Below are 26,667 nucleotides of genomic sequence, written 5' to 3' on the forward strand. Positions count from 1 at the left end.
GCCTCTCACCACCCTCGATGGGATCCCCCCAGTGGAGTGGTCGGTTGCAATGCAATTGTGTCCAAGTACCGCTTCCACCTGGCGTGGTGAACCGTGTCTCCCCTCACGGGCCTGTAGGTATTCTTCCAGTCTAACTGGCAATACCTACGGAGCCTGTGGGTTGACTGCCTATGCCCTACATGCTATGGTGTTACTGCAGGGTCATCAGGCTAAGGCACTGAAAGACCTGCACGAGGGTGGTCACGACCCAGAAGCTCTGCAAGAGCTTTGTACCACAACGGACCTCATACTACGAGTGACGAAGGTCACGGCGTGGCCTCTGGGAGGTGCAATGTCTACTTTGGTGGTCCAGGACCGCCAATTCTGGCTGTGTCTGGCCAACATAAGAGATGCCGATAAAACTCGGTTTCTAAATTCCCCTGTGTCCCAGACCGGCCTCTTCGCGATGTGGTTGAGAGCTTTGCCCAGCAGTTCTCGGCTGCACAGAAGCAGACTGAGGCCATCAAACATATCCTGCCCTGGCGGACAGCTGCTGCGCCCACCCGACTGCCGGCCACAGCACCTCAGCCTGCTCGTTGCCGAAGGCACCTGCCTGCGTCTGCCCCCGCTGCCACGCAGCGTGGAACCAGGTAAGTGTTGCGCTGCACACTCAAGAAAAAAGAGCCCCCCGAGCTGGGTCACTATGTTCCACCTTGCTGCCCCACTGTGGCTTCGTCTGTGGTTCCCTTGGTCCCGCTTGGACAGTCTCTGAGAGCCTGGCTAGTGCTCCCCAGCCCGTCTTGCTAGCTCCTTTGGACCATCAGACTCGGCTATGTGATTCAGTTCGCCCAGTGTCCCCTCAAGTTCAGGGGTGTTCACTTTACTTCGGCGGAGGTTGGTGATGCTCATGTCTTGCGCGTGGAAATAGCAGTCCTTACCGGTGAAGGACATGATAGAGCCGGTCCCTCCAGTCGATATGAAAACAAGGTTTTACAGTCCAAACTTCATTGTACCCAAGAAAGGCGGTGGATTACTGCCGATCTTGGACCTGTGAGATTTGAACCGAGGCTTACACAAGCTACTGTTCAAAATGCTGATGCAGAAGCACATTTTCAAATGCATCCGTACCCAAGATTGGGTTTCAGCGGTCGATTTGAAGGACGCATACTTTAATGTCTCAATTCTCCCTCGACACAGGCGTTCCTGCGCTTTGAGTTTGAGGGTCGAACATATCAGTACAAAGTCCTGCCCTTAGGGCTGGCCCTGTTGCCCCGCTTCTTCACTAAAGTTGTGGAGGCAGCCCTTGTTCCCATGAGAGAACACGGCGTTCGCATTCTCAACTACCTCGATGTCTGGCTCATACTGGCACAGTCTCGAGACCAGTTGTGCGAACACAAGGACTCCATCACCTCAGCCAGTTGGGTCTTCGGGTCAACTGGGAGAAGAGCAAACTCTTGTCTGTGCAGAGGATCTCTTTTCTTGGGATGGAACTGGATTCGGTCGAACACAGCACACCTCACAGAAGAGCGCGCTTAGTCAGTGTTGAGCTGCTTGAATAAAAGAGAGCAAATGTTCAAAGACAGCACAATGGTCCACAGAAATTTTTTCAGAGGCTCCTGGGGCATATGGCAGCCGCAGTGACACCACTCAGTCTGCATAATACAAGCACCATCTACGAGACACGCCTTGAAGTGGAACCTTCATCGAGTGTGGTTCTTTTCACAAAGATGACCCCAGAAAGTGTTCAATCAGAGCTGTCCTTTCCTTACTGCAGCAAGGGTTGGAGCAAAAGTTGTCTCCCTCCACCCTCAAAGTATATGCTGCTGCTATCTCTACGTATCACGACCCCATAGGAGGGAAGTCGGTAGGGAAGCATGACCTGGTCATCAGGTTCCTTAGGGGTCCAGAAGGCTAAATCCTCTTCAGCCTCCTTCATACCCTCCTGGGACCTCACTCTGGTGCTTAGAGCGCTTCAGAATGTCGTCAGAATGGCATGTGGTGACTCGCTGACAGATATCTGTAGAGCTGCAGGCTGGGCGACCACTAACATGTTTGCTAGATTCTCAACAGGTAGAGGCACTGAGAGGCACTGAGAGGCCCTGGCCTAGTGACGACTTGCTGCGCCTTAATGCGTGCTTATTTTGCTTCAGAGGGCAAACCCTGTGAGTTCCTCCATCACCCTCAGCAGCCAGATGTGGCAGAGAGTCCAACAGCAGGTCTTCACTTGATGTATTCTCAAAAGCCAGTGTTAGGCCATATGTTGCCCATATGTAGTGACCCTGAGGGGATCCCATATGTGTATTTGTGCACGGTATAGCTCCTAATCGGAAGCCCGTGTCTTTCCCTTTGGCAGAGTCCACTCTGCTGTCTCTGCCACATGTAGCCTCCTCCCAATCTGGGTGAGAGCCACCTCAGAGACTCCATATGCAGTACGCCCTTACGGGGTTAGTCCATATACAGGTGCTGGTCATATAATTAGAATATCATCAAAAGTTGATTTATTACACTAATTCCATTCAAAATATGAAACTTGTATATTATATTCATTCATTACACACAGACATATATTTCAAATGTTTATTTCTTTTCATTTTGATGATTATAACTGACAACTAAGGAAAATCCCAAATTCAGTATCTCAGAAAATTAGAATATTACTTAAGACCAATACAAAGAAAAGATTTTTAGAAATCTTGACCAACTAAAAAGTATGAACATGAAAAGTATGAGCATGTACAGCACTCAATACTTAGTTGGGGCTCCTTTTGCCTGAGTTACTGCAGCAATGCGGCGTGGCATGGACTCGATCAGTCTGTGGCACTGCTCAGGTGTTATAAGAGCCCAGGTTGCTCTGATAGTGGCCTTCAGCTCTTCTGCATTGTTGGGTCTGGCATATCGCATCTTCCTCTTCACAATACCCCATAGATTTTCTATGGGGTTAAGGTCAGGCGAGTTTGATGGCCAATTAAGAACAGGGATACCATGGTCCTTAAACAACACACAACCGCAACATACACACGCGCACACACACACACACACACACACACACACACACACACACACACAATTATACATTCATTTATTCATTTATTTATTTAACACACATACTTATTTACATTTCTAATTTACACCTAACATATCTGTACATAGTAAATTGCTTATTTTAATTTGTTTATTTTAATTTGTATATTGTGTCTTTGCTATTTTGCACATTGTCTGTATATTTGTATATTGTTCTTTTTATTATCTGTGTCTTGTCATCATGTCACTGTCACTCTGTTGCACTGTGGAGCTTCTGTCACTACAACAAATTCCTAGTATGTGTAAACATACCTGGCAATAAAGCTCATTCTGATTCTGATTCTAATTCTGATAGTATAGTGACTTACCGTGACAAGTCATTAGTCCTATTTTTGGACCTTCCAGCCCGCCATACCTAAGGAGTCATGAGCGAGGACATACAGGTATATCTTTGCACTTGGAGGTTCTGCCCACTTTTGGAGTTTACGCCCTATTTTGGAGATCTCCGGTCTGCAGCTATACCTATTTGGAGAACTTCACCTCAAACCTCACTCTGGACTATCACTTTGGCAGTTTGATACACGCTCCAAACCACTGACTCAAAACAAAAGATTCGTAAAGCTTCAAAGCTTCATGATTTAAATCGCCCATCACTATATATTGTTGAATAAAGTCGTTATTTTGTTTTTTTTGGCGCACACAATGTATTCTTCACATGAACTGTTTTAAATATGTCTTTAGTAGCTTTCTGGGCATCAGAAAGTGTTAATTATCTTGCTGGCAATGGAGGCCTCACTGAGCCATCGGATTTTATCAAAAATATCTTAATTTGTGCTCCGAAGATGAATGAAGGTCTTATGGGTGTGGAACGACATGAGGGTGAGTAATTAATGAGAGAATTTTCATTTTTGGGTGAACTAACCCTTTGAACTGTCTTAACAGAAGCCATGCAATCTGTGTATTGAAAAGGAGCAGCTTAGTTGTTCTTTTACTTCTAGAAGTGGTTCTCCTACGTTTATATAAACATCTACAATGTTCATATAATACAAAAAAAAAAAAAAAAAAATCAACAAATAAATCAAAATGCTGCGAGTGTGAGTTCAGCTCGTTCTCTATGTGGTTAAGGTGTCATTTTGTCATTTACAGCTCTGTGGTGTTTCCAGTCAGAAAGAGATGTTTGCTGGGTAACTGCATAGAGGAAATAAGTCTTGGTTAAAGAATGATTGTACAGCTTCAGATCTGTGAGTTTCTCACAGCATATTTGAAAAGATTTGATTGGTTCAGTCATCAGTTGGGTTTTCTTTTGATTATATATCTTAATAAATGTGTTTTTATTAGTGCTGTCAACTGATTAAAATTAATCGCCCATTTTTTCTGTAATTAATCGAGAATAAAAACATTGGAGTTTTTACTATTTTTATATTGTAATAATTTCACAGTTATTCTCCATATTAATGTAGAAACAACTTACAGAATATTTAAAAAAAAAAAAAAAAAAATGTATAACGGAAAACAACTTGTACTGGCATATCTTAAAATATGTCAGTGCCATTGTTTTGTCTCAAGATGAACACCAGTGATGTTATTTTCTAGTGTATGTTTATAAAATCTACTTAAATATCCTAATTGAACTAAGGCCTAATCCTGGTTTAGGCTAAGCTCTGTCTCTGAAACCAGGCCATTATAATAAATGTCAAATTTACCTGTGTCCAACAGTTAGGAAATATACAGAAATTGAATAAAGTTATCAAACACTTTACAGTCTTTACTGCATAAATTATAAATTAAATATAGATTAATCCTTATTTTCTCTGTTACCTTTGTTCTTTAATTTAACATTAATGACAGACATTACAGCAACTGGTTTATTAGGCTGCTGTAGCTTTAAGACCTGCTGCTGCCGATTATGACAGTGATCTGACACGCATCTTATTTTCTCACAACTCTTTAAGTTCATTTAACTAATGAGGATAATCAACAAAACTGGCATTTTGGCATAATTCTGTGGTATTGTTTGTGCAAGCATGAAAAAGAACTTGATACTGGCATGCATTTTTCTGTGCACACGAGTCGTGTGTGTGTAACAGACACGACATTCACAGACAGCGTGCTCTCGTTTGTCTTGTGGCGCTTGCATTGTTTAAAAGCATTTGCGTGAATAAGAGCGTGATCATGTAATGTAACGCTAGCCAAATTATGATGGAAAAAACAGATGCTGTGCTTCTATGCAGCAGGACATTGTATTAGGTGGTTTAGGGCTTTCTCACATGTGCTGTAAACTCCAGGTTGGGCCCGTGACAGAACGTAAAGCCTGGAGCACTCCTCAGTTTAGACCAAATAAATTAAACAGAATAGTACAGAGCATACTGAAATTGGAGGCATGGACAAAGATCCTTTGTCACCATTCATTCAGAGCCACAGGATATACAACCCCTATCAGATGGGCATAAGTACCAGTTACACTAAGAAAATATGCTATTTTCAATTAGTGTAAATAGCATCTAATTGCTATTTACACTTAGTGTAAACTTTCAAGTGATATCAAGCCACTGAGAGTCTAACAAACATACTCTTATCTTTCAGAGCTAGAAGAAGAAGAAGATTTACTGGTAGGCCTATACAAACTAAAATCACAGACCCTGTTGAAGCTACGCTCTTATAGCAGCATACAAAGGAGCTCAATATGAAAACAGCAACTTCAAACAATAATCACTGAAATGGGAGTCATATATAATTTCATTATATAATAGTCTAATGTCTGTCCCATCATTGTTCTTTCATTTTGTTCATCACCTTAATGGAAGCAGGTCTCATCAGACTGTGCAGCTTCTCTCTTCTACAGCCAATAGCATAATGAGAAGGAGGTCAGAGACCAGTAAGAGAATCTTCAGAGAAACACTTCAGATTATATGTCATTTTATTTGTACTTGATACTGATACAGTTAATAAACTGACATTGTAAAGTGAACCAGGACTTCTGATGGCAGACTTGGAGTCGGATGTTTTTTTTTTTCACTATGAAATGTAAAAGGTAGGGTAGGCAATTTCAAAGCTGCTAGCCATAGCAAGCTAGCTTTGAAAGCATTAGATCCCACCCTTACCCTTATTTCATTTCAAGATGGTGCTGTTGTTTGTGACTTGCCGTCTTTCACTTGCTGTGTTGTCTACGTGCATGTTTGAGCTTCCGGAAGAGGTTTGTTTTTTTGCGTCATTCAAATTATGTTGAGCTTCTGCTTATGTTTGCTAATCAATGTTTATATGCAAATAAAAGCCAAAATTAAATCTGTTTATCATAAAAAGTGATCGAATCTCTTCAGAAAATTTGGACTAAACTGCTTGATTCATATGGATTAGTTTTCCGATCTCTTTATGAACTTTTATGACTTTTATGACACAGTCTATGGAAGAAAATCTGACAGCATTCTGTCATCAAAAAGATATTCATTTGTATTCCGAAGATGAACGAAAGTCTTACTGGTGTGGAACGACATGAAGGTGAGTAATTAATGACAGAATTTTCATTTTGGGGTGAACCCTTTAATGGCAACCAGTTTGAAATAACTTCCTTCTGTGAACTGATGTGACTTCTTATTAAAGAATGATGCAAAAATTATATTATTTTATAATTGCATTATAAATATACTAGGGCTGGGTAAAAAATATAAATTCTCATTTTTACGAACCGATATCGATGGTTCAATGAAAAGAACATGTAGCGCACCTCTTACCAATAAATCGCAATAATCTTTGTGCTTTGTTACTTTTGATATGAAGCAAAGTCTTAGATTTCAAATGACGTCCATCTTATTATGATATTCAAAAAATAAATACCGTTTTGGCGCTCTTTAATGTGGCGCGACAGATCACTGTAGAGAAGTGGCAGCACGAAGCGCATGTGAACATCCTCTCCTCCGCTTTAATACCAAATACAGCGTGAAATAAACATGACTAAACATCTGAAGGTATGTTAAAAGATACAGTACAACTTACCGAAATTCATATCATGTCTCATGTAATAGCTCAATGAATGTTTCAACCTCGGAAAGACGTCAATAAAACAGCTTGTAAACAATGTCACATAACGTCACATTTACCTCAAAAAAACTATATTCAGTGACCATAAACTCGTTAGTCAGCTAGAAAAATGAACTCTAGAGAGCAGCATTCTGATAAATATATGCACCGTTACATATTCATTATAATTTTTAATGATCTTCAATATTTAATGCATGTTTGAATAAATCAGTTATGACAGCCATGATTTAAATGTTTATATTTAAAAAAAAAAAAAAAAAACTAATTGGAGTAGAAATATGATTATGTAATTCTAAACTTTATTTATTATAAAAAAAACATCACTGAGTGTAATTTAAGTGTTTGTATATAAATAAGTTCATTTTAACCTTCAATATTATAGTAATTTACCAACTGACTCCCATGTGTAGTTTACAGCATTAGTTGTGAGATTTTTTTCCTCTTGAAAATTTCCTCTAGAAAAATGTACTGTATCTGATATACTACATCCAAAATAATCAATATCGAATCGATTCGAATCACAAGCATGTGAATAAAAATCGGATTGTGAAAATTGTGTCAATACCCAGCCCTAAAATATATGTTATCCTTATGAAAATACTCAAGATGGCATGAAGAACACAGATAAACCATATATTGCCGCAATGGTGTGAATTCTCTTCATGTTTAATCGGTCAAAATGTCTCTATCTGCATTTTATTTAGCTACAGCGATAGTTGGATGTCTTTGCCCATATTAGGGATTTCATGGAACGTCATAAGTTCTATTACTCATTTATTACTTTCTTACTTTATGTCTCACTTGTGGATTTTCTGCACAAGGGTGCCCTCCAGCGTTGAGTATGAATTAAACATAAATTACGTGAGAGAGTTTAGCATTCCATAATGCTCACATCATCCTATTTTGGGTAAAAATAGAAAAAAAATACCTTTAGAGAGCTGTATTTTAAGTAAACATACAATAATTCATAAGTTTTTATCTAAATGAGCACAGCACACTTTTTGACATCAGCAGGTAACAAGTTAATGTAACATTTACCGTTTCAGGACTAGCAAAATAATGGCAGCTTACTCTCTGTATAGTGGGCAAATCTGCAAGATAACGGAGCTGGAGGTAGAAGAGACTAGAGGTCGGTGGTTTTGCTTCCATTTGCACTCAATGTTGATCGGCAAGTCCTGCAAACTGGGAATCCAGAAAACTTCCACACTGGTGAGCTAATTCTTGGAGTGGAGGTAGAGTGTCTTGTCATATCCGACGACATACTTTTACGCGGCAGTAGCAGCTGCGCTGTCTTGTGTTTTATAACGGGTGGCAATCAGCGTTAAGGTGCAATACTTACACCTACTGTACATTGGGATGTAAACCAGATATTGGCGCTGGATTATTTATGCATCATATTATCATTTGTATACTATTCATTTTAAATATTAATTTATACCGGTATATCGCAACACTGCTAATACAAACACTACAATAAATAAAAATCAGGTGTAGGTTTTTAACAACAGGAACAGAAAACAGCTAAAAGAATTAATCTGTGGCTGAATTGTTTTGAATTGACCATCCAACTTTGGACTAGAAATTTTTCTAGTTAGAAACTTTAAAATGTAGGTTACTAGAAATTGAAATGTGCTAAATTAAAGAAAATGTTAGTACTTAAAAAATAGGCCTATTCAGATTCTCAGATCAGATTCCAGCTGCGTTCCATTTATGCTGCCTTCACACGCAATTGGAAATTTCCCCCTTCTGAAGTCATGATTATGAGTCGTGATTGTCACGTTCAAGTGCTTTACATTTAGTCATTTAGCAGACACTTTTGTTCAAAGCGACTTACAAATGAGAATAGTAGAAGAGGAAAGAACAGGAATTATGAAGGACACCAGGGTTTATCCTTGCCTATTTATTGGAAAAATCTTATTAAAGCCAAAATGATATTAACGTCCCATTCATTGACAATCATAAACATTATCGTGCTATCTAGATAGCTTGCTGGCAATTCTGGGATTTCGGTCAAATACTATTTTCGCTGTGTATAAAACATACAGTATGCTTCCAATGATTATTCATATATGTAAATATGCACTGCTTTAATGATAAGGTGATGTAGCTGTTATGGAAAAAACTAATAAAGAATAGCAGTCACAGCAGCAATCGTTCTCCCCTCTGCAATGTGTATGGCACACCCAACTTGGAAACTTGGGTATCATAATTATCCCCGAGCTTCCAAGTGGTAAATACAACTTGAGAGGGCATTCATGTCCAATTTTTAGGAAACTCATATTTACAACAATTCCGATAGCACGTGAAGGCAGCATTACTCCAACAGCATTATTCTTATATGTTTACTTTGCCGTTTCCCATTTGGGCTAGTTTCAGCACTCCTAGTACAACTTGGTTATTTTTTTTTTCATTGGTTAAAGCTTCTGAGAATGACCCTAGATTAATGTGAAGCTGCTTTCACAGATGCAGTCTATTAACTGTTGGATGTTCATAGCAATATAAATGTCAGTATCAAGTGTGAAGGTGCTTTTACATGCATTAACATACTTTAACTAAATGTACTAAATGTTCACTGTGTAGATCTAGTAAACAAGTCATTCATACTATAATGGTGATGTTTCCATTTGAGGTTTAGACAACTGTGAGAACAGAGATACATTAATGTATAATGGTATTGGAAAAACACTGCACTCGGTTCAAGGTTAAACCTCAACTCTAGACAAAGGTGAGAGACCCTGTCCACGTTGGTTGTCAAGTGATCATACCAATGGAACATATTTTTGGTTTTGGTATAGCACTTCAGTTGAATTCAGATGAAAACAAATTGACAAATTGCATTGTCTGTGCGTATATACATATACTATATATATATAAATATGACATCAATAAATATAAGTGATACAAATTTGAGGTGTGACTCATGCCAAGCCATTTCTGAATAACTTTAGACTTTGCTCTTTTATTTTCTTTGTTTTTAGTTTATTTATTATTCTGCAAAGGTAAGTGTCTCTGGTGATTGGGAACGAGTGGGTAGAGTGTAGAGGTCTGGTGCAGAGGGTGTGGTACACAACTAAGAATTTAATTATATCTAAAAATGGAATGTTTTAAATACAGTCTTAAATACATTTCACCACTTGAGTCCTCTTTAAAAGAACCAAACTCAGAGTCCTTTAAGTGGACCAGAAGGTGAACCAAGTGAAAAAGGACCCAGTTCCTCTTTACGTTCACACTGTCCCTGTCCCTGAAAGAGGACTCGGATCCTTTTTTGGTCCACTTAAGTAGGAATGTGGTCTCAGACCTGTTTGTGTTCATACTGTTGCTTTTTGGATCTAGTCCAGTTCAGTGTTTGATGGCTGACCCTATGGCCTTCAAAATTTAATGGCATTCACTTACATTGTATGTGCCTCACTAACCAAGATATTTGTTTTTAAAGAATTATTATTATTAAATATTATTATTATTATTATTATTATTTTAAATGGCATTGCTACAAATGCTGTTGAATGAGCTTAACTCTAGGTTGTTTATTTTTTGCACAAAAATATATTTTAAAAAATTCAATACTACAGTACATCCATATTCTTGCACTATATCACACATACCTTTGTAAATAACATTTATTTTGAATTGTTTTCCTTGAATAATGTTTTATTACAGAAGACAATGCTAACATCAGCATAGAAAAAAAAACAAAAAAAAACAATAGGACAAATATAATAAAAGAAAGATGCAAATGAAATTGCTTTAAATTTTCCAGGTACAGTAGGTATATCTAAAAACAGCATTCAAGTAAGAAATGGAAATAATGGAAAAATGTAAATGTTGTTTAAACGTGTGATAATTTTTGATAAATAAAACTGTTGTTCAAAAAAAAAAAAAAAAAAAAGAAATGGAATGGAATGGAATAATCAAATGAAAAAAAGCATATTCTTCATTGTATAAATAAAATGTATACTGACTCTACTGATTCTTATTTTAAGCTGCTGTCACTTTAAGAACTACAGTAATGCATGGATCCAGTAATGAATATACTGAACATACACGATTTCTTCCAGATGATTACATTCACTTAAGACCAAACCAACTGTTTATCTGAACTTGTGTGTTTTTGGCACTTTAAACACAATAAGACGCTACAAATAATTCAGTTTAGTCAATATAAGTTTTGGTTTAGTACACGTGCTGTGACAGCTGTTTTTTTGCGCATGCACTTTAGGTGTGTGCGCTCGTGAAACCGTATATCAAAAAATGTTAAAACTGGCAAGGCCTGCATCCGCGTCTCTCCTACACAGTTTGGAAGCGGTTGAAATTACAGTAAACGAGTGTAGCCTATATTGTGAACAAATTGTAGAGATCTGAGAAAAGAAACAGCCATGATGAACAGTCGATTTGTATGGAGGCATCTGATGGCCAAACAACATGGAAATTGTGAATGTAATATTTAAGTGAGCCCGGACTGATTTGTGTTCACAATGGACATTTTTTAGCGAACCGTACCCAGACCACCTCCCGAGATGGTCTAGGTTCGGTTCATTTTTAAAAGGTCTAAGATCGTTTGGAGTGTTCACATATGGGCCAAAAATCACATGAACCATGCTCAGACCCCTGAAAAGGACCAAGTGTGAAAACACGTTATTCATATTGTTTTTTTGTTTTTTTTTGTATCAGTTTAAAATAATAGAGTATGTTGAAAATACAAGGACAATGTTTTTCTATACAGAAAATATTTATGCTCTTCATTTGTCAGCACATTTTTTTTTTTCAATAAACCCACCAGCTGTTTAAACCCCCTAGCAGTTAAACCTTTGGTCAGTTAACTGATGCTGTTTGCTTTTTTTATACAAAATAACTGATGCAGTGATAAATCAAAGCACATTAAGTCTATTTTAACTTATTGTATTAGTTTTTTCTCTAAACTTTCCAGCGGATCCCCAGCACGCTTTGCTGAGAGCTGACAGTTTGTGGTTAGAAATTCAAGAAACAGTGAACAAAAGTAGTCCATCATATGCATACGTTCATGTTTTTACTGGCTTTAGTGCAGCATAGGTGACTTGGCTGAACAGAAAGTTTCTATGTAGCTTGGAAAAATCCACCCCAGCATACTGAAAGAACAGTGAAGAAAACAATATAAACTGTATCAACATGGATCAAAGTTATTGTTTTATCAAACAAATGAAAGATAAGCAAGAATCTAACATTATTATCAAGAGCTTCATTAATAAATTCTTACCTGTAACTGGTCCTGATACTCTTCTATAACTTGTGACTGCTGTAGATCAGTGTTGAGATGTTGTGAGTGTTCTGTGGACCTTCTGTTTCCAACAAAATCCTTTACTAGTCCTAAAAATGGAACAGAGAATTCAGATTCTATATATATATATATATATATATAAATGCCAAAAATAAGTTAAAAGCCTAAATAAAGAACTTGCACTATTTTACTATTTAACTTCAGCTGCCTATGGAAACAGCATATTGATAACTCACCAATCAGCATGATGACCAGAAGCCCGTTCATCAGACCAGATATTATGATGATAATCTGCCATTGTGTCTGATTCTGATCAATACACTCCACCGCTGTATGATTGTGACACTTTGTTGACTCAGTTAGTTGAACTGGTTCTGAAAAGAAAGTGTTCATAATCTTTTACAGTAACAACTGCTGATAATCTGGAGCACAATGACTGCAATTTTGTAGAACTGAGGTAAATATAACATATTCAGCTTTTTGTGGAGCTACCATTGAGTGCTGTAGTAATGTTCTTATAGGTGCTCCAAAACTAAGGTAGTGAATTACAAATGTATAAATAAATAAGAGAAAATATTTATTATCAATATGGATTAGCAAATGAACTCACCGGCGATGTACAGTCTGGTGCTGTTGCTGAGTTTTGGAGGTGTGCGTGTGTTCATACAGTAATAAACTCCTAATTCATCAGCAGTGACATTATTTATAACCAGATGATGTTTAAATTGCAGTGAATATTTGTTTCTGAATGTTTCACTGAAGTAAAAAGGTGCTTTTGGAATTGAGGTTGATCGTAGAATCACTGTTGGAGGATCTGGTGTTTTCAGTAAAATCCAATAAACCTCATTATCATCAAGATCACAGTTTATGGTCACATTTGATCCCAAATCAGTTAATTGATTTGCTGCTGCAGCTCGACAACAGATTAATACATCTATAAGATAAAAATAAATAAACATGCATCACAATTAATTTAAAATGTTTTAATTAGCTGCTTAAAACCATTGTGAACCTTTAACATGAAACAATTTCTGGTTAAGCACATGAAAATATATTCATATGTTATAAACTCACAGAGCTGAAGCTGAATGATCTTCATGTTCTTGGATGAATAAAACCATTGAATCTAATGACACCTGGTTCCCTCCACACATTTATGATGAAGTCTACTGCAGCTCTGATCCAGACAGCAGAGGAAGTCAAGTTTGCTCTGACCACATTGTACACTTTTTTTCAACACTTATCGCCCCACCACCACCATTACTTTATTAACCAAGTTAAACATGACAGTAAATTTCCAGATAATTGCAGTAACATCAGCAAACCTATTTGTCACATATATCCAACACACACTCATGACAACTTTCACGACTAATAATTTGTACAAGATGCTAAAACTGTGTGATATTATAAAGTATGACTAAGATTTTACTAAATATTCTATAGTTCTATAGTTTTTCAGTATTACAACCATGGTCAGGTTTAATTTTGAATTTGTATGATCTCGTACAAATTATTATGAATTCTCATGAGACTGGGTTCCTGTGTCTAGACACACTGTGAAACAAGAAAAGAGTTAATAGTTTCTGCCAAGTGACAAAGGTTGGTTGGGTAAGCATGGTTCACTCTGTCACACAGTAGAGCCACCATTTTGCAACTGCAAGAGGTGAAGTGAAATTCGCAAACGTAACGTAATGAACAAGGAAATAAATATAAACAAGCACAATACATCAGTTATTTAAATGAAGAATGAGATGAGTTTTAATAATATGTGATTATCATTATTTGAAAGAATTACAGCTGAATATTTAAGAAACACCACTGAAGCTTTTTTTTTTTTTTTTTTACAATAGTACATTAGAAATTGGAACTAAAACATTGCAACGGATGAATGAAGTCTTCATAATAATCTGAGGACTTAAAGGGTATAATTTAATGGTTGATCATTAAATCATTAAATCATTGGTTCATCATTCAGGTCATTCAGTGTTTTGTGAAAAAGAGGTCAGAGATTAAAAGCTCACTAAATATTTTCAAAATGTCAAATTTTTCATCTGAAAAAAAAAAAATTCAGTCAACAGTCAAAGATTAGCGTCAAGTCAGGTCCGGCAAAGGAGGCAAGGAGAGGAGCGGTGGATCATGACGCAGCCATGACATACAAATAAATTAGAAATGAGAACTCCGGAAAAAGGAGCGAAGATACAGGGAAACAGAACTAACTAAAACTAAACACAAAACACAAACTTTTAACACAAACTAAAAGTCCTTTGCAACGCAAACAGAAACAGATCAGGCTAAGAGTTGCATTACATCCCTCCCCCCTCCTGGCAAGCACCTCCTGGTGCTATAAAAAATAAATAAATAAATTAACACTGAAGTGGCAGGAGGAGGTACTATTATTCATAAGGGGGCAGAGGATCAGGACTCCTATCAGAAAAAGAATCAAGGGAGGAACTGGTGAAAGAAGAAACCAAGGAGGAGCCTGTGGGGGAAGGAAACACTCAGGGCCTGGTGAAGGAGGCAATGGCAGAACTGCAGAACTGGCTAAATGCCACCTCCCCTGACAATGCTGGAGGCTTAAAGATCCACTGCAGAGCCCTTAGTTGTTGACCATGGTGGAGCCAGGGAAACTGCAGACTAAGGAGGAGTCAGGTATATTGTAGACCAGGGTGAATGAAGGACCAGGGCGACATTGCAGGCTTGGAGAACCAAGGCAGGACCTTAGGGTCGGGGGACCGAGGTGGAGCTGGGGGCTCGGAAGACTGAGACAGTGGGATAGAGGACAAAGGAGGGAATGAGGAGCTTGATGGAGACAAAGGGGTAGAGGGCTGAGGTGTAGCCTTAGCCTGAAAGATGGTGGCAACAACAGGGTGACTCCTGACCAGTGTTGGACCACCTTAATTTGTTACTGTAATTAAATTACTTATCCACTGAAAAAGTAAAGTAAGGGATTACTGTTCATTTTTAGGTAATTTAATTACAGTTACTTACAGTTCTGTATAAATCAATATTGAATTTAAAATCTAAAGTTGTCGTCTAAAGGTAAAAGTGAACGCTGCCTCTTTAAAATCGTTGTAGTGCAGTTGCGCGTGAGTTCACAACTTCGCACCAGTTGGCTGTGTAGTCGCTGTCTGAAGATGTCGGCAGAAGCGGGTGGATGTTTTGCAGAATGGAAATATTCCAATTACTTCACTTTTTTGACACAGGTAGGCAAGACCATTACGGTAATATGTAAGCTATGTCCTAGGGAGAAAAAACTTCACGCGCTCTGAGAGACGGTTTTCAGTCAGTGCGCTCTCGACCAAAGCGCACACACATAGCGGCCTCACGCGAGTGTCAGATTTTCACGGTTTATTACACATACAAGTTCAAATACACACACAGTTATGTCAAAATGCCCGTTTTGGTGTATATTCGCGTTGGTTATGTGAATGTGAAACAGCATATTGACTCCGTCCATCAGGTCCAGTGACAGCAGCCTTTGAAACATCCCACGGTCTACTATTGGTCTGTATTAGGCTATATATCAAACAACAAAAGAAACGGTTTTATAAGGATTAATCTATGTTTAATTTATACAGTTATGACTATGCAGAGTTATTTCATACTTGATTATTCAATTTCTGTGGTATTTTTTACTTACTACTGTTAGACCTACCTGAAAAAATATATAGCATTGTTTTATTTGTATCTTTAAATATTTTTACCTTGGTATTGTGCACTTTTGGTGGTATAGGCTACCGGTACCGGATACTAGATTTTTGGTATTGTGACATCCCTATTTGTTACTAAAAAATGTTAAGTATTATAGTATGTTTTAATAAAGTTAAAATGATTTAAAAAGCTATAAAAGGCTAAACTATTCCATGTTTGACTCATATTTAAATTATTAAAAGAGTTTCCTTTCTATTGTCTATACGGTCAAGGTTTATAGGGATTTTAAGAAGTAATTAGTGTAATTACTTATTGAGTAATTAAATTACTTTTCAGACAGAGTAATTAGAAAAGTATTTTAAATACAACATTGATGATGTAATTAGTAATTAGTAATTAATTACTTTTTTGAAGTAACTTACCCAACACTGCTCCTGACCAAGGTGAAGCTACAAGTCATGGTGGAGCCAACAATTCAACAAGCCGAGGTGGCCCAATGAACGTTGAAGACCGCAACGGAATCAGATGGTCACGAGGCCCTAAGTCCCTCCACTGCGGTTGGATGCGCTGTCCCAACAACCGTAGTTGCGCCAGTGGAGCCTGAGAGCCGAGGAGAGCCAGAGGCTCAGTAGGATGAGGCAGACCAAGGTAAAAAAAAGTACATTTCTATAATGTACTTAAAGTGCTCTATTTTTGTGCACTAATTTTGTACTTAATATACTAAAAATTCTTCTTTAGTACTTCTTAAGACAATCTTAAGAACATCTAAGTGTACTCAACTGTGCTATTTTGAGATACCATGAAATATGAACTAAAATGTGCTTTTAACATACTATCTGTATTAAAAAATGTATTTAGTTACCACTTGTAGTATTATATTTCATATTTCATGGTGTCTCAAAATAGCACAGTTGAGAACACTTAGATGTTCTTAAGATTATCTTAAGTACTAAAGAAGAATTTTTAGTATATTAAGTACAAAATTGGTCGAAAATAGAGCACCTTAATTACATTATAGAAGAGTACTTTTTTCCACCTGGGGAGCTGGGAAATTGGGTGGACCAATTGGAGGAGGCAGAGCCAGAGAACCGGATGAAGCCAGCAGAGGGGGTGAACCAGAGAACCAGATTGAGTAAGTGGTGGGGGCGGGGAAAACAAGCCAGGTGGAGCCAGAGGAGGGGGTCGAGCCAGCAAGAGACAAAAGAGCCAAGGACCTTGGCGGGACCAGCGGAGATGAAGGAGCCAGGAGATTGGACAGAACCAATGGAGGAGGAAAGGCTTGGGAACTGGAGGGGAGGATCAAGTCCAAAATATTAACTGTGGTCAGTACTAGGTTCGTGGTGGAACAGACTAGTTCTGCGACTGGAGCAGATTTAGGGGGCTGCTCAAAGATCGCCACTGCTGGGCAAACACTCTATAAACAGAAAAGGATATACTCTTTTCATTAAGCTTCCCCATTGCTGGTAACTCCACAAAACGATCCCAATTTACACCTATCCAGTAAATCAACTTAAGCCTGGGACACACCAAATCGTGGTGATTTCTGTGAGTGTGGCTGTTAATCGGTGGTCCTATGTTGTACAGTGAGAGAGGTTCAAAGACAGCTGTTTTCCTGGTCTTGCAATCAAAGATAGCCTACGATAATGGTCTTTTTTGTTTAACGCTAACACATGCTGATGACGTTTTATTCTTCTATAGAAACTTGCATCGTAGCTACGAGTCAATAGGTGTCATCATCGTACTGTCTACATGCATGTATTACCCAAGTTTAATAGATCCATGTCGCACAGTGTGATTTGTAATGATCTTATAGGATTGCTAAAATCATGCAGTGTATCCCGGGCTTTAAGTTTTCGGACGCCGTCGGTTTGTTTTGGGCCTATTCAGCAAGTAGAATCGTCATCGGGCCGTCGGGCAAAAGAGAGAACTCTGATTGGCTGTTCAGTTTAGTGAATGAGTCGACGCACGAGAATAATAGAAAAACAGTGAGCAAACAAGTCAAGGCGGTACAGACAGAAGGCTGTTCTAATTTTAGGTCATGTACCTGAGTGTTCCTGGGTGAATGTTTAATATTAACGTGAGCAGAGTGGAATATAGAAAGTGATCAGCATGAATGATATTCAAAACGGTAAGCACGCACTGCTTTGTTTACGGTTTGTGTATCTGCAGCCTGCAGTGCAGGTCTCCCTTTCTGAATTACGAATATAGACGAGTATATATGAAACAATAGACAGCGGTTTCCTTACACGCAGATGCAGAACGCACATGCTGGCTGTAGTTCTCTCGGTGTGTTCACGTGCAGTTTTTTTGCCCGACGCGAGGTGACAACACAGTCGGCTTTTTCGGTGGATCTTGAAGCAGCCAAACATAGTTTATTAAACAATCAAAACTAAAACAAAGAAAGCAAACTAACACAGAACAAAAAAATGCAACAGCTTTGGTAAGTACTCAAAATACGGGACAAAGAACAAAATCCAACAGAGGGCTTAATATACAAGAAAGCGAGGGATTAAACAAGACACAGATGAACAGGATCAATGAGTAAATAAATAAAAAAAATAAAAAACTAGGGGGGCTGTTTACAAGACACCGTTTTCAACTAAAAACTGAAAACGTTTTTTGCGTTTTGGCCATTCATTTACACAACAGTGTTTTCGGGGCCTGAAAATGCAAAATGTGTTTCATAGTGCAAGTTTTTGAAAACTATACAGTTATTGTCTCTGTGTAAATTACGAAGACACAAATTTGTGAAAACTGTGACGTTCTGTGCATGCGTATTAAGCATTCAGACTACAGGAGTGTAGTGTTTCTTTACAAAGTGATATCACCAACTACTGGCCTGACATGCGTAATACAGCATTTTTAGAAATTTCCACAGGTCCGTATGAATGGAGATCATTTTGATAACATTGTCATCTGTACGCGGAGACCGCAAAGCACAGACTTTTCCATTTTTAGCTCATAGTTGTCGTGTAAAGGTACCCTAGAAATGAAAACTCAGGAAACAGGAACTAAAATACATGGAAACAGAACTAACAAACTAAAAGTCCTTGGTAAAGCAAACAGAAACAGATCAGGCTACACGCTACAATTAGGCCTGGCTTCTCCCTGTTTGCTCAAGCAACCAGCTGGCAGAGGTTGCAGTTTGGTCTTAAAGGCATAGTTCAACCTAAAATTAAGTCATAAATTACCAAGGTTGGGAAGTAACGGAATACATGTAACAGCTTTATGTAATCAGGATACTAAAATCTGGTAACTGTAATTTGTTACAGTTACGTCAAAAACAAGGTGATCAGATTATAGTTACATTTTGTAAAAAAAAAATGGCAATACTATCAGGATTACAATGGTTTCACTTAAAACTAAATAATTTTGGCATAATAACGCTATATTGACAGTAGTGGTGCGCGGATCATGGTTATATCTGTGGAGACTGCAGATATTCCACGTGTTGGGGGGCCAAGTAATACAAAAATAACACTCCAATTAATTGCGGGTGGGTCACAGGTCGATGAGAGATATATTATTAATGTGTTGATTTTAATAAAGACACGGAACTCTCATTTCACGGTAGAACACAACGACGTGCATTATTCTTTTACCTTGTTTTCAACAACAATGTATATCTCTTCAGGGAAAAACAACCAATGAAAACATATGCCTAGAGCAGCTCCTAGTGGTCATTATATAAAACACAAAGGAAAAGATCTACATTATTGCTTAAAAACTTAATAGTTTTGAAAAAATATACACAAGCTTAACATAAATTATCCTGATAAGAATGTTTTCTGAAATGATGATTAAAGCTTAATTTTTCATCAGGCACTAATTTACAGACTCTCATTAAGCTACGCAGTTGCATGGTCCATTGTTTAAGCAGCAATGGAGGCAAAACAGATCCAAGAAAAAATTCGAAAAGGAGAATTAAAAACAAAAAAGGAAGGTACCTTGTAGAAGCATTTTACTTTTCAAGTGCTGGGTATGTGATATGTAACAGCTGTGAAGTGCTGTATGTATGACAATAAACTCATAAAGCTTATATCCAGCCTGTGCTTGGACTGAACATATTTAATTTCTTGTGTGTGAGTTCAGGAAGTTGCAGTGAAGGAAACAATGGATGATTTATATTAACAGTGAGTTCAGTTGACATTAGAACTGATTTGCGTATCTCTAATTTACAGCTGGTTCTGATGCCAGTTACTTGATTTTATTTACATATGTGACCTTGAAGGAATCCAAAAGTAATCAGATTACATTACTTTCATATTGTGGTGCTTGGATTACTTTACTGAATACTTTTTTATGAAGTAATTTGTAACTGTAATGGAATAGATTTTTAAAGTAACCCTCCTGACTCTGTAAATTACTTACCATGGTGTTTTTCTAATGCTGTATGCTCTTCTTTCTTTTATGGACCACAAAAGGAGAATTTTTTAAAAATGCCCCCCTTGCTCTCATCCATATAATGGCAGTGAATACTGACCAGAATCAAGCTTTTTTTAAAAAGACACAGAAGTATTGAATGGTCCCATGAAGACACGTGTTGTATATTCCAAGTGTTCTGGGGGTGTACAATATGAAATTTAATGTATTATTTAATGAAAATCCTGACCTTGGCCATTGGCCTTCAGTGCATGGCTATGCGACAAGCACATTCATGTGACTCTATTAGTACCACAGTTCACTCCATGTCACCAACAAAAAGCATGAAAAAAAGAAAAAAGGGCATTTTAGCTTTGCAGTACCTTGTGGACTGGGAGGGGTTTGGTCATGAGTCAACTCAGACGATATTCTGGACGCTTCACTTACTGCTGACTTTAATCGACCCATCCGAACAAACCGGCCCCTCGCCCTCGTGGAAGACCCTGGCGTCGATTGCCTCCTCGCGTCAGGGTGGGGACTCTGTCACAAATCAAGCCACCAGAGGGTGCCATCACCCGAGTACTGATTCCTCTCACGGATTTCATTTCCCATCATCCTGTACCTGCCACTGATTACACTCACACCTGAATCCAATCTCATGTTCTATTTAGCCTTTGCGAAATTTTGTTTTGCTGTGGCTAACAACTCTAAGTGTTTATCCCTGTTTATGGTATTTCTGTGTATGACCCTGGACTGTTTGCCTTGTTATGATTCCCTGCTGCCTGCCTTTATTACTGTGCCCTGTTGGACGATGGGAGACGATGGAGAGGAGAACATGCTGGAGGTACACATAAGGTAAGTAGAGGGAAGACGCTGGAGAATATTGCTTGGAGAATCGTGGAACGAACAAGGAGTGAGTCCACCTCGTGTTAACGAGACCGGACACTGAAGTGAGGTGAGATGTGTGCTTATAAAGCCGGTGTGATGAGCGTGCAGATAAGGTGATTAGTACTCTGGTGAGGGAGTGCGCTGGGATTGGTTGGTGTGAGAGCCTGGCTGATCTGTGACAACTGCCTGGTGACACTGCTCTGTCCACCATGGTACCAGTCTCCTTTCCATTCTATTTCTAATTTTAGGTATAGAGCTTTGTGCCACCATTATAACTGTTGATATAATCTGTTCATTAATTTCGTCTACCTCTCTAGATAAATCTTTTTTTTTTTTTCCATTGCTTCCTCAGACAGTTCCCGGAATTTTTCCCAATCTGCTTTCCAAAATTCATTTTGATATTCTACCCCCTGGTCTCACCTCTTCCCTTTCTCCAATTGAACAAGAAACTGGGTAATGATCACTGCCTACTGTATCTTTAATCCATACTTCCCAGCTAAATATACCAGCTAAGGAGTTAGACACTAGGGTTAGATCTAATACTGACTCACCACCCGTAGTTTCATTCATACAAATTGTTTGTAATTCTTCGGGGAATATCACATAGTCTCTTCACAGCACAGTACGTTCTGTCAGGATGAAAACAAGAGAGAGCAACAATGAGGCAGACGTTTCTGGATTGAGCCCAGATATGAAAAAAAAAACATTTTTAAAAGCCAGACTGTATTTTCCTGTTGTTTGTAATTCTTTCTTTTTTCTCTTTAGGTCAGAATGAGGGTGTTATTTGAAATTCTGTGTTCTCGTCCTGCTCTTGCAGCGACAATAAACTAAAATCAAGACGTGACGGAGTATTAAGACTCAATGACAGCAGGAATATATCAGACGTCATTCAGAGAAATGATTCACTTGAGGATCAGGATCCAGAACACAATGTTTTCCCAGAGGAGTTTAAGAAGGAAACTTCAATCTCATATTCATGTGTCTGAGTACACATGAAAAGATCATCTATTATTATTATTATTATTATTATTATTATTATATATCAAACGTAATTATTTTTCAGTGAAACTAGCACAATATTTTGTACACTGAATATGTCAAAACAGTTAAAACATGTCAATTGGTTAAAGGTACTGTAAGTTACTTTACTGTATATGGTGAAAAACTGCAAATGTTTTTTCAACATCATATTACATGTAATTTTACTGTAAAATACTGTAAAAATGTATGGTTTGGACAAATAAAAAATATGAATTAGGCTATCTGATAATTTAGGCAAAACAGTAAAAGGACATTCCAGAAATCATTACACATCAGATCACATGATTACATTTTTTATAAATAATTCTTATTTTTGTTATGTAATGTAGCTACAATAAGGTGTTTTGTGTGACATTTTATGTAATTTAGTTAATGTTTATTGCATTATCGAGTCTTGTGTGTTACCCTGGTGTTTTGTCTTTGTGTTTGACCCTGCACCATATGCTATGAACCATGTTTTATGAAAAGGCCACTTCTCTTGTGCCACCTGTATTATTATGGTGGTTATTGGTACATTTTAAGGTAAAGGCAAATTTTGAAAGTTAAAGTAGCCTATGTATATTAACATTACATCACTTAATGAAATATCAGGTTGGCGTCAAATAAGCTTTAGTCATGTAATTTATTGATTAATTAAAGTGCAGACATGATAGACAGATGATTGTAGATCAGAAATATGTTTTATAGTAATAATTGTGAAAATTCAGCAAGAGATCAGGAGTTTTAAATATGCTGAAGTAAATTTGAGAAAGATTAACGAATATCTGCGCATGTGTGATCAGTTCACGTGATTACTGTCGACGTCACTTACGTCTGATGTCATCCCGTAGAACGCATGGCACACAGAAACGGAAGAGTCATACGTTCTGTTGAAAAAGTATTATTTCATCCTAATTTAAAAAAACATTTTATGCAATATAGTCAAATAAAATATATGTTGATTATATTTGGCCGCCATGATAATCAGGTTTGTTGAATGCAGAATGAAACGCTATTTGGACAAACATGTTGTACACCTCAGCAAAGAAGGCCTGATGTAGTTTGATGTTTGTGGTTAGCCTGCTGTGTTTTGGTTGTCAAATGCTTTATTTAAACTAGAATTAAAAGGAAAGTCTTTCAAGTGTTGTTAAAACATTAAACATGAATTGGTTAATTAATGATTATAAAGTTTATGTGCATGGTTTATCTGCTGTAACTGTAATTATTTTGATTAAGTGGTTAGCATTAGCACCATTTTGTCCTGGTAAGTAGTAGTTTGATTTGTAGTGAATTCAAGGTTTTACCAAAAGGGTAAGATGGGTAAAGATGCTACCTTAAGAACATTTACTGCCAGTTTGTAACATATTTAGAGATGAATTTAGTGACATCTGTGATCAGTAAGAAAACCAAGTATGGGAGGACACCCTGTCCTATCTTACCCTCTTACCTGTATTATGTGTGTTATGTGGGAATCAAACTCATGACTTTAGTGTTGTTTGTACCGTGCTATTAAAGTTGAACCAAACAAAGTTAAATTAACTTGTTTTCTCTGTCTCTGCAGTTGTGGCTTCATCTGTGTGTTTGCAGTGCAGTAAATAAAGGTGAGCACCTGAACAAACTACATTTGAAAGAGAAATTAATGCCTGACTGTTAAAGTTACAGTTAAAGTTTCTCTTGTTTCAGTGTCTCTGCAGGACACAGTAGAGGCTGTTATTGGCGGTTCTGTTGTCCTGCCATGTTCTTCCACTGAACATTATCATAACCTTCAAGATATTCATGTGTTTTGGAGACACAATGGCAGCAAGATTGTGTGTGATATAATTCCCAGCAGTCATTCACAAGGGAAACAGGATTCAGAGTATAAAAACAGAACTGAATCATTTCCAGAGGAGTATGAAAGAGGAAACTTCTCCATCAAACTCCAAAATCTCATTTATGCTGATACAGGAGAATACAGCTGCCTCATCTCACACTCATCTGAACATCCTGCTGTACAGCTGATCATTAAGTGAAAGTAGTAGATTAGTGCATGAAGTTTTTAATTTAAACACAGTTGTTTGCTTTAAAATCTAAATGCTGCAAGAAATACACTGCTCAAAAAAATTGAAGGAACACTTTTTAATCAGAGAATAGCATCAAGTCAGTTAAACTCCTGGGATATTGATCTAGTCAGTTAAGTAGCAGAGGGGGTTGTTAATCAGTTTCAGCTGCTTTGGTGTTAATGAAATTAACAACAAGTGCACTAGATGGGCAACAATGAGACGACCCCCAAAACAGGAATGGTTTTACAGGTGGAGGCCACTGACATTTTTTTCCCTACTCCTCATCTTTTCTGACAGTTTTTCACTAGTTTTGCATTTGGCTAGGGTCAGTGTCACTACTGGTAGCATGAGGCAATACCTGGACCCTACAGAGGTTGCACATGCAGGCAGTCCAACTCCTCCAGGATGACACATCAATACGTGCCATCCAGCACAGTCTCAAGAGCATGGAGGAGATTCCAGGAGACAGGCAGTTACTCTAGGAGAGCTAGACAGGGCTGTAGAAGGTCCTTAACCCATCAGCAGGACCGGTATCTGCTCCTTTGTGCAAGGAGGAACAGGATGAGCACTGCCAGAGCCATACAAAATGACCTCCAGCAGGCCACTGGTGTGAATGTCTCTGACCAAACAATCAAAAACAGATTTCATGAGGGTGGCCTGAGGGGCTGACGTCCTCTAGTAGGCCCTGTGCTCACTGCCCAGCACCGTGGAGCTCGATTGGCATTTGCCATTGAACACCAGAATTGGCAGGTCTGCCACTGGTGCCCTGTGCTTTTCACAGATGAGAGCAGGTTCACCCTGAGCACGTGACAGATGTGAAACAGTCTGAAGAAGCCGTGGAGAACGTTATGCTGCCTGTAACATCATGGTGCACGACAATGCCCGGCCTCATGTGGTGAGAGTATGCAGACAGTTCTTGGAGGATGAAGGAATTGATACCATTGGATGGCCCCCACACTCGCCTGACCTAAATCCAATAGAACACCTCTGGGACATTATGTTTCGGTCCATCCGACACCGCCAGTTTGCACCAGTTGTGCTGTAAATAACCTTCCCTTGTCTTTTCACTTTGTAAGTTTAAAAGTTACATTTAGTTTTTATAGTTTTTGATGCAAAATACACTGTTTTGTACTGTTATATTCTTGCCTTATTCACTGTATTCTTATTGTATAACATAATGAGATCTTGAAACAGGCTAAAGTTAAGACAATATGTTGCTGCCTTAAAAATTCTGTACTAGTAAACATTCATATTGAAAATAATGTTTTATCTGTAGGAACAGGAAACAAGGCACATTGTTTCTTTGTATTTGCATGGTCTCATTATGTTCAAGACCCAATAAATTGTACTATAAAATAATGCATCTGTCAACGTTGTATATTACAAACATATTACTAATCTTATACTTTTTACTAAAACCAAATGTTTTACATTTCATTTGGCTGATGCTTTTATCCAAAGTGTGAAAGCAAATGTGGCTTTTAGTTTAAAAACAAACAAACAAATAGCACATCTGTGGTAATATGAGATTTAATTGGTGTTCACATTTGGATAAAACTCTGAATGCCACTGTCTCCTCATCATCATATCCAACCCCTTCCCCTTCCTCCCCATGATTGGTGTGTTTTGAGGCAGTGCACTGGGGCTCTTTGAGGGACCAGTGAGGGTTTTAATGGCCTCTAAGGGCCCCAGCCGTATCTCAGCACCAGAATATCACAATAAACACATGGGATTGGGCTTTTTCATGTTTGTATGACAAACATCCTGGTTCTCAGAGTTTCCACAGCAAGCACCACTCCTTACTAGTAAATGAAACGCATCAGATAATGGCATCAGGTCACAAAACAAACTATTCAAGAAAAATCAAACTGAACGCCTCTGTGTATTTCAGAAACAGTATGATGACAATAGGCATCAAAAGCATTTTATCTATGTACTACAAAAACAAAATTCAAAATGCTGTAATACATACAATACAGAAGAATATGTCAAAAAGAAGAGAAATGCAAATCTGACTGTCAGGTTTGTGAGGTCCTGTCATGATAAGAGTATGAAGTGCAACAGGACAATAACATCAATCCTGAATACAATTAAATGACAAAACAAATCATTGTGTACTTTTTTGCCTTTTCCATCTCATTGTTATATTTTATAATTTAAAAAAAAAAAAAAAAAAAAAAAAATGTGTAAATATGTCTCTTTCAGTTTCTCTGTAGGTCAGAATGAGGATATAACAATACAGTCTCTTACTGCTCTTGTCTGTCAGGATGAAAACAAGAGAGAGGAATGAGGAAGATTTTGAGCCCATTTGAAAGGCAAATTCATGAAAAGTCCAGGCTGTATTTCCTTGTTGTTTTCAGTTCTCTCTCTTTCATTTTTGTCTAGGTTACATCAAGATGTCATTGAAAGCTCTGC

General features: G+C 38.0%; 3 long non-coding RNA genes across 4 annotated transcripts in view; 2 read left to right on the forward strand and 1 right to left on the reverse strand.

The window, feature by feature from the left end:
• Nucleotides 1-26,289, forward strand: part of LOC127520064 (uncharacterized) — a 106,803-nt gene extending 80,514 nt beyond the window's left edge. Inside the window, exon 6 of the long non-coding RNA XR_007932016.1 lies at nt 26,275-26,289. This is a non-coding gene — a long non-coding RNA (uncharacterized LOC127520064). The remainder of the gene's footprint in view (nt 1-26,274) is intronic.
• LOC127520072 (uncharacterized) lies at nt 10,568-13,200 on the reverse strand. The gene is made up of 4 exons (XR_007932040.1): nt 12,897-13,200; nt 12,523-12,660; nt 12,266-12,375; nt 10,568-12,137 (listed from the first exon to the last, which is right to left on the reverse strand). It is a non-coding gene; the product is annotated as an uncharacterized LOC127520072 (long non-coding RNA).
• LOC127520068 (uncharacterized) lies at nt 20,900-24,216 on the forward strand. Of its 2 annotated transcripts, XR_007932035.1 has the most exons (5): nt 20,900-21,257; nt 21,543-21,643; nt 21,956-22,168; nt 23,772-23,811; nt 23,894-24,216. It is a non-coding gene; the product is annotated as an uncharacterized LOC127520068 (long non-coding RNA). The 2 variants fall into 2 exon arrangements; XR_007932034.1 differs by lacking the exons at nt 20,900-21,257; nt 21,543-21,643; nt 21,956-22,168 and adding an exon at nt 23,127-23,198.
• Nucleotides 26,290-26,667: the final 378 nt, after the last annotated feature.

The sequence above is a fragment of the Ctenopharyngodon idella genome, chromosome 10 (genome assembly GCF_019924925.1).
Source record: "Ctenopharyngodon idella isolate HZGC_01 chromosome 10, HZGC01, whole genome shotgun sequence".
Lineage (NCBI taxonomy): Eukaryota > Metazoa > Chordata > Actinopteri > Cypriniformes > Xenocyprididae > Ctenopharyngodon > Ctenopharyngodon idella.